Source organism: Macadamia integrifolia, unplaced genomic scaffold (genome assembly GCF_013358625.1).
Source record: "Macadamia integrifolia cultivar HAES 741 unplaced genomic scaffold, SCU_Mint_v3 scaffold2098, whole genome shotgun sequence".
Lineage (NCBI taxonomy): Eukaryota > Viridiplantae > Streptophyta > Magnoliopsida > Proteales > Proteaceae > Macadamia > Macadamia integrifolia.
The window spans coordinates 67,501-75,000 of record NW_024868510.1 but is presented as its reverse complement, the minus strand read 5'-3'; positions in this window follow the sequence as shown (position 1 = coordinate 75,000).

The following is a 7,500-nucleotide window of genomic DNA, read 5'->3' as shown; positions in this document are numbered from 1 at the left end:
AGTGCCACGCAAGAGGTTGTAGGCACGGCTGCACCACCGCGCAATATTTTTCATTGCGTGGTCCACATGCACCGCCCATGAGTGCACTATCGCGCACAAGTTCGCTGGCACGGCCTCCCATGCATCGATATTGGTGGCTGGCATGGCCGCACATGCCACGGGTATTTCGGCACATGGCTCGCGTAAGGTTGCACGCATTACCGCACCATCGATCCCAGGTCTAGTCTGCCATGTACATGGCCGCATGCACGTGGCTCACACATGGGTGCTTCCGTGGCCCCCATGGCCCATGCAACAGAGGCTCCTTTGCGGCCTTCGGCTGCACACGAGGCACCGACTGCTGCACACGCCAAGGCCATGCCCGCACAACATAGTTTGGGTCTTTAAATCATGTTGTGCGAAACATCCCTTTGGGTTAGAAAAGCCACGCAATTGGCTATTTGGCACCCAAAGTACAATCATTTTCACTTAAACCCCGCATTTCCATTTTTTTGGGTATTTTTCGTAATGTTTCAATCAAAAAATATTAAAAAATATCAAAATATGTTGGAATGGTCCAATATTTTTTCAGAACATTCTATCAACCTTTGGAAGACATCCGAAATTTATTTTTCAGAAAAATACATTAAAATGATTTTTCATAGTTTTTTGAATTTAATATGTTTTTTAATATTAAAAAACTAATAAAAAAATAAATATTTATCCGAAGACGGCGATTTTTATATGAACATAATCTTTGGATTTTTCCTTAATTTCTTACCAAGTTTCATTTGATTTGGATATTTGTAGCTCAAAAAATAGAACGGTATATTTTTGGGGGGTGGTCATGTCTCCTGAAAATGGGCAAAGAGTATAAGAGCTACCTTGAGGGAGGGGGGTGCCACTCCCAGGGTGGTTTTTGCGGGGCCGCACCGAGGGGCAGCAGACGATGAGGGGGCATGGTAGGCAATCCGAAAAGACCCATGGCATAGTAAAAGAAGTGAAATGGCACGTGGGTTTCGATGAGTTGGCCCTCAGTGTGCGCTGAGGCCTGCCACTGCGTGCGGGTGGACGCGCATGGCCGCCTGCCTTCCGTGCCATGTGCCCGCAGCTGCTGTAACGTGTGCCAGTCACGGCAGAGCATGCCCTACGAATGTGGACGTGCTTACGAATGGTCAGCCCTTCTGTCATGCAACGCCGCCCCCTTCTTCCGCATAGCTTTGCCTGCCACCGTGGGCTGCTGGGCGCACATGGACGGGTACCATGCACTGTCACGCCCCAACTTTTGATGTCACATGTGCCCCTCGATGCATAGCATTTCCAAGGAAGGTGTGGTTTATGAGAACATGTACATGGCGCATCCGTCCCGACAGTCTTCCCCTCTGCCTTGCGCTGCAGTGCCTCCACATCTTACGCCATATGTGTCAAACGCCATATAGCATGACCAAGAGTGGCATCGCCTGTGCAAGACGCCTTCACGGTATGTTGGTTTCGAAGATTTTGCCCTTAGTGTGCGTTGCGCCTGCCACGGTGTACTGCTTTGCCCTCGTGGTTGCCTAATATATACCGCTATGTCGTGATAGCTGTTGCCTCCTGCGGTCGTAGCTGCAACGAAAGCCCAACAAAGGCTTGGCATGTATGTGAAAACAAGTACATGGCTCGTTTGTCCAGATGGTCAGCCTATCTGTCGCACGCCAATGCCAGCAACTGTGTGCTACTGGGTGCCCTTCGCTCCCTACCTACCGTGTGTGCGAGGCTTGTGCAGCCGTGGTTGCAGCCATGTGCGTGGAAGTGCGGCACGGGCAGCAGCCCAGCGCGCACTGCCCGCACCATTGCCATCCACCATGTGCACCCGGGCCTACCACCTTTCGTGCGGTTGAGCAGCCTTTCCAGCAGCAATGTGCGTTGTTGCCTGCCGCCTTACGCGCGGTGTGCACCTTTGCCCCCAGCCATGTGCGCGCGATAGTGGAACCTTACCCCCAACCGTGCCTGAGGTTGCGTGCAACCATGTGTGCGGTATTGCAGCAACGCCCGCATCCATGTGCGCGGCAGCCTACCTCGACGCCAGCAGACTTAGCACGCTAGTGCAACCATGCCCTCGGCGATGCCTACACCTTGTGCGTCCATGCCAGCTGCCTTCCGCATGGTAGTGCAGCCATGCCTGCCACCATGCACACACATTGTGCGGCCCTGCGTGCGGTACTGCCGCCTTGTGCACTGCCTTCATATGCACTTAGGCACCCTTAGGGGGGCACGCATTGGCATTGTCATGGGCACGTATATGTGCACACTTGCGGCATTCAAGAGCACAATTAAGCGACACTTGGGCTACACTAGGGTGCACGCTTAGACACACTTATTCAACACTTGCGGGCACGTATAGGCACATTTAAGGCGACACTTGGGGCATTCAAGAGCATGCACAGGCACACTTGGTTGCACACTTGGGCAACAGTTGTGGGCAGCATGGGCACATCTAGGCAACACTTGGGCCATTCATTGTGCACTTGTAGTCAACACTTGGGGTATTGTGTGGCCATTCACTGTGTACACGTGGGCACACGTAGCCAACACTTGAGGGCATGCGTAGGCACACACTTGGGCCACTCAAGAGCACGTTGTCGATGCTTTAGACCTTTCTAAGCAACCGCACCGGCACTTAGCACTTTCACTAGCGCTAAGTCAGCCTAACCACCCTCCTTAAGGGACTAGGGAAGAGAAGAAGTGAACACAAGAGTGAGTTTGAGAAGAATGAACCTGTATAGCACTAGAGAACTCTTGAGTACAAGGCTTGAGAACTCACTTGCTTGGTTGAACACACTTGGTTGGTCCTTGGTGAGTGCCTTTGCCAAATGAGGCAACACCTACCCCAAGTTACAATGGATGGCTAAGATATTTACAAATGTCCTCCATCCAACGGTTGGGGAGGAAACTAGAAGCTTCCCACCTCCTTAGCGACGGGAAGATACCATAAGTCGGGGTTCGGTGCACGTATTAGCTCTAGAATTACTATGGTTATCCGAGTAGCAGATACCATCAAACAAACTATAACTGATTTAATGAGCCATTCGCAGTTTCACAGTCTAAATTAGTTCATACTCACACATGCATGGCTTAATCTTTGAGACAGGCATATGACTACTGGAAGGATCAACCAGGTAACTTTCCTTCCCGACGCCAAAGAACTATATGAACCACATCCCCAACTGTGCATTGGGTGATGCTGCTCCATACATTAATGGCAGTTTATCGTTCTTGTGCAACGAGGCGCAACCAAAGGATTCAAGAGGACACACACACACATCCACCTTGCCCCACAAAGTGTCCCGCATCCTATAGCACAAACAGTGCACGTGCACCACTACACAAAGAAAGTGGACATATGCATCGTATGCCAAGCCACCTCACACCAACCACAAGGGCAGGCAAGAGGGATGAAATGAGAGTGAAGGGGCAACATCTTTCCATCCAACTAGGTAAGCAACACAAGAACAATTTTCATGCTCTTGACAAAGACACTTTTGGCCCATCGCGACCCATAGAGGTATCTATGCATGGTGGTTCAATACACAAGCAAAGAGCCCACAAGCACAAGAAAAACAATAGCCACTCACGCGCATTGCGTCCACTACCGACACAATCCACCGCCAAACCTACTACAACGTAATAAGGATTTGGTAGAAGAAAAATCAATAGCCCCGCTAAGCACGAAAATCACAACAATCAACAGGGGTCGAGGGACTTGAGATCTATCTCCACCTACAAGCTTGCAATTTTCTTTTTAAAAACAAAAGTGTGGGGGGGAGGGGGAAGTGGAGGGACTCGTGATCTGTCTCCACCTGCAACCTTGCAAACCTATGTTCTTCAGAGACCCACGTTAATGTCGCATTATAACACTTGCGGCAGGAGGCATGCAAATACCTCTACACCCAGGCACGACTTAGAAATGTATTTCTCCAAATACCATAAAGGCCACAAAACCAAGCATGGGAAAAAACTCTTGCAAGCAACAAACCCACGAGAATGCAATTTTCTTTTTAAAAACAAAAGTGGGGGCAGGGGAGGGGGAGGGACTCGTGATCTGTCTCCACCTACAAAAGCTTGCAAACCTATGTTCTCCAGAGACCCACGTTAATGTCGCATTATAACACTTGCGGCATGAGGCACGCAAACACCTTCACCTAGGCACGACTTAGAAATGCATTCCTCCCAATACCAAAAGGCCACAAAACCGAGCATGACAAAACTCTTGCAAGCAACATACCCACGAGAATGGAGATTTTTTTAAAAGCAAGGAGGGGGAGGGAATCATGATCTACCACCACCTACAAGCTTGCAACCTATGTTCTCCAGAGACCCACACGTCATTGTTGTATTACAACACTTGACGCAAAAAGGCATGCAAGCACCTCCACACCTAGGCCCGACTTAGAAATGCACTTCTCCAAATAGCATAGGCCACAAAACTGACCATGAAAAAACCCTTGCAAGCAACAAACCCATGATAGTGCAATTTAAAAAAACAAAAAACAATAGGATGGGGGGGAGGGACCAACCAAATATTTATTGTGCACATTGACTTGACCAATGATTCCGTAAAATGTAGATAACACCCCACCCCTTGCACCATGACCTACATATGACAACAAGCCATAGAGCAAAGAAGGGTGCAAATGTGTGACTTCAACCACGCTCATAAACAGTGGCACTAGCACAACTACACATGGAAGGAAGCAAAGCACGTCAAACTACCACGGTGACTAGATGGGATTAATCAACGGGGCCAATGCTTCATTTGCACGTTTTTCACATGCCATGACTCCCTTGGGCATGCTGTACAAAACTAGCAAAAGTTGCAGTAGGCTACAATGAGGGTGTAACTGCAGTGTGCAGGCAGCCATGCAAACCCACCAGCACGCATTGACCGGCCAAGGTGCAAAACAAGGGGCTAATCATCCTGACCCTCATCATGCCATGTTGCTGTCCTTCACATGCCATGCAACTCTTGGAAATGCTGCGTGGCTACTGGCATATGGGGCAGCAGATATGCAAGGAGCCATGCACACCCAGCATTGGCCATTTCCTTGTTTTCAAATGCCATGCCTCTCTGGAAACTACTGTGCAGCGACGGACACGTGTCAGCAACTATGGGGGCATGGCAGCGGTAGGTAGGGAGCGAAGGGCACCCAGCAGTACATGGTTACTGGCATTGGCGTGCGGCAGATAGGCTGACCATCTGGACAAACGAGCCATGTACTTGTTTTCACATACATGCCAAGCCTTTGTTGGGCTTTCGTTGCAGCTACGACCGCAGGAGGCAACAACTGTTGCGACATAGCGGTATATATTAGGCAACCACGAGGGCAAAGCAGCACGCCGTGGTAGGCGCAACGCACACCAAGGGTAAAATATTCGAAACCAACATACCGTGAAGGCGTTTGGAACAGGCGATGCCACTCTTGGTCATGCTATGCGGCGTTTGACACATGCGGCGCAAGATGTGGAGGCATTGCAGCGCAAGGCAGGCAGCTTTCGCGCCCAGCAGCACACAATGGCAAGCAACTTTATGCGGCAGAGGGGAAGACTGTCGGGACGGACGTGCCATGTACATGTTCTCACAAACCACACCTTCCTTGGAAATGCTATGCGTCGAGGGGCACATGTGACATCAGAAGTTGGGGCGTGACAGCGCATGGTACCCGTCCATGTGCGCCCAGTAGGCCACGGTGGCAGGCAAAGCTATACGGAAGAAGGGGGCGGCGTTGCATGACAGAAGGGCTGACCATTCGCAAGCACGTCCATCTTCGTAGGGCATGCTCCGGTGACTGGCACACGTTACACCAGCTGTGGGCACATGGCACGGAAGATAGGTGGCCATGCACGTCCAGCCGCACGCAGTGGCAGGCCTCAGCGCACACCGAGGGCCAACTCATCGAAACCCACGTGCCATTTCACTTCTTTTACCATGCCATGGGTCTTTTCGGATTGCCTACCATGTCCCCTCATCGTCTGCTGCCCCTCGGTGCGGCCCCTCAAAAACCACCCTGGGAGTGACACCCCCCTCCCTCAAGGTAGCTCTTATTCTCTTTGCCCATTTCCAGAAGGAGACATGACCACCCCCCAAAAATATATCGTTCTATATTTTGAGCTACAAATATCCAAATCAAATGAAACTTGGTAAGAAATTAAGGAAAAATCCAAAGATTATTTTCATATAAAAATCGCCGTCTTCGGATAAATATTTATTTTTTTATTAATTTTTTAATATTAAAAAACATATTAAATTCAAAAAACTATGAAAAATCCATTTTAATGTATTTTTCTGAAAAATAAATTTCGGATGTCTTCCAAAGGTTGGTAGAATGTTCTGAAAAAATATTGGACCATCCCAACATATTTTGATATTTTTTAATATTTTATGATTGAAACATAATGAAAAATACCCAAAAAAATGGAAATGTGGGGTTTAAGTGAAAATGATTGTACTTTGGGTGCCAAATAGCCAATTGCATGGCTTTTCTAACCCAAAGGGATGTTTCACACAACATGATTTAAAGACCCAAACTATGTTGTGCGGGCATGGCCTTGGCGTGTGCAGCAGTCGGTGCCTCGTGTGCAGCCGAAGGCCGCAAAGGAGCCTCTGTTGCATGGGCCATGGGGGCCACGGAAGCACCCATGTGTGAGCCACGTGCGTGCGGCTATGTGCACGGTGGACTAGACCTAGGATCGATGGTGCGACAATGCGTGCAACCTTACGCGAGCCATGTGCTGAAAAGCCCGTGGCATGTGCGGCCATGCCAGCCACCAATATCGACGCATGGGAGGCCGTGCCAGCGAACTTGCACGCGGTAGTGCACTCTTGGGCGGTGCATGTGGACCACGCAACGCAACCTTGCGCGTGGCGGTGCAGCCGTGCCTGCAACCTCTTGCGTGGCACTTCCGGCAAATCCAGAAACCTAGCGCGCGACGACGAAGCGATGGGCGTGGCACATGCAGCCATGCATGCAACCTGGGGGGTGGTGTGAAGAAATGTACGCAATCTTGCGAGCGGTAGGGCAGCAAGGGGCGCGACATGTGTGGCCATGCAAGCAACCTTGTGCGAGTTAGTGCGGCCAGAAGCGCGGCATGTGCGGCGTGGAACGTAACCTTAGGCGCTACTGTGCAGCCATCTGCGTGTCATGTGCGCCATGCACGCAATCATCCGCGCGGCATGTGTTGCCACGCGCGAAACCATGTGCGAGGCTTGTGCAGCCGTGGTCGCAGCCATGTGCGTGGAAGTGCAGCACGGGCAGCAGCCCAGAGAGCGCTACCTGCACCATTGCCATCCGCCATGCGCACCCGGGCCTACCACCTTTCGTGTGGTTGAGCTGCCTTTCCAGCAGCAATGTGCATTGTTGCCTGCTGCCTTATGTGCGGTGTGCACCTTTGCCCCCAGCCATGTGCGCGGGGTAGCCTGTACCCCTGCGCGCGATAGTGGAACCTTACCCCCAACCGTGCCCGAGGTTGCGTGCAACAATGTGT